Source organism: Chaetura pelagica, unplaced genomic scaffold, assembly GCF_000747805.2.
Source record: "Chaetura pelagica isolate M959 unplaced genomic scaffold, ChaPel_1.0 scaffold963, whole genome shotgun sequence".
Taxonomy (NCBI): domain Eukaryota; kingdom Metazoa; phylum Chordata; class Aves; order Apodiformes; family Apodidae; genus Chaetura; species Chaetura pelagica.
In genome coordinates this window covers 702,228-703,639 of record NW_009952705.1, presented here as the reverse complement: position 1 = coordinate 703,639, position 1,412 = coordinate 702,228, and positions in this window count along the sequence as shown.

Sequence of the window (1,412 nt, the reverse complement as noted above, 5' to 3'; positions counted from 1 at the left end):
TGTGTTGGCGCGTTTGAAAAGCGACTACAGTGGCTGCAGCAGCAGCAGCAAAACAGCGGGGCCGGGGAGGAGCGGGACACTCAGAGCAGCTCCCGGGGCGGCCCCGGCCCTGCCCTGCCCGGGACCCACCGGGAAGCCGAACGTCCATGGCAAGGGGGGCTGGGCCGGGTGCTGGGCCGAGGGTGCTTTGGAGCCAAATCCCACCTCACATTCTGGAATAAGAAAAAGGAAAGTTCATCGACTGAAACGGTTTTGGTTTGTTGTTTTTTTTTAACCAGCATCTTCACCCTGCAAACAGGGAAGGTGGATTTTTCTGCCACAGCCAGAATTTTATGTGGCATTTAAAACCCCTCGATTTTTGCATCTAAAGCAAAACTCTCTCCCTCAGCATCACTCCTGCTGGAGCAGGGCAGGGGCTGGGCCAGGGAGGGGGGACAGTTCATGGATCGACCCAAAAACCAGTGGCTGCCCTGTTGGTGCTCTCAAAAACTGGCACAGTTGGAGAAATCCCTTGTGTCCTTCCACTCTCGTGTTGTCCCAGACCTTGCTGGGAATTGATCTGAGGTTCCAGTCACGGGAACTGCTGGCAGGAGGGGAGGGAGGCCCAGCCCCAGCCCCCCAGCAGCACCTTGCTCACTGGCTGCTGCCAAAGCACCGTTCCCTGCACGCTCAGGGCCTGGTTTCACTTTCGTGTTCAGCTCAGCAGCTGCCGGCGGGGGCTTTGTCTTTGCCAGAAGCAATTTCGGTTGCTCTTCATCAGGTGAGAAGCCCAAATCCCCTCCTCTGAGGCGCTCGGGGTGCTGCTGGTTCAGCACAGCATGAAGAAATGACAGTTCTTACCGTGAGAATCTGTCTCCTTGCGAACTTCAGCGGGACGGGGCCGTCCCCGGGGGGGTGGAGGGTCCCTGAGTCGCGGCCGGAGCGGTTGGTTTTGCTGCGAGGCGAGGAGGCTGCAGCAGCTGCCACAGCCTGCGGGAGGTTTCGTTTCCCGTTTTCAGGCGGAATTTTCCACTTGCACCCTTGTTATCTTGTAGCTGAGTTTAAGTGTTCAGAACTCCCTTCAACACTTGAAGAGCTGGGTCCAGGCTGAGGGGGTGGAGGGTCCCTGAGTCGCGGCCGGAGCGGTTGGTTTTGCTGCGAGGCGAGGAGGCTGCAGCAGCTGCCACAGCCTGCGGGAGGTTTCGTTTCCCGTTTTCAGGCGGAATTTTCCACTTGCACCCTTGTTATCTTGTAGCTGAGTTTAAGTGTTCAGAACTCCCTTCAACACTTGAAGAGCTGGGTCCAGGCTGAAGGTTTGTGGAGCCGCACGAGGGGTAAAACGCCCGTTCTGGGTCGGGCAGGACGGCGGCTGCTGCAGCTGCAGCTCCTCGGGCAGAGGGGCAGGGCCGGGGGGGGGGAGGGTCCCGCCGCCG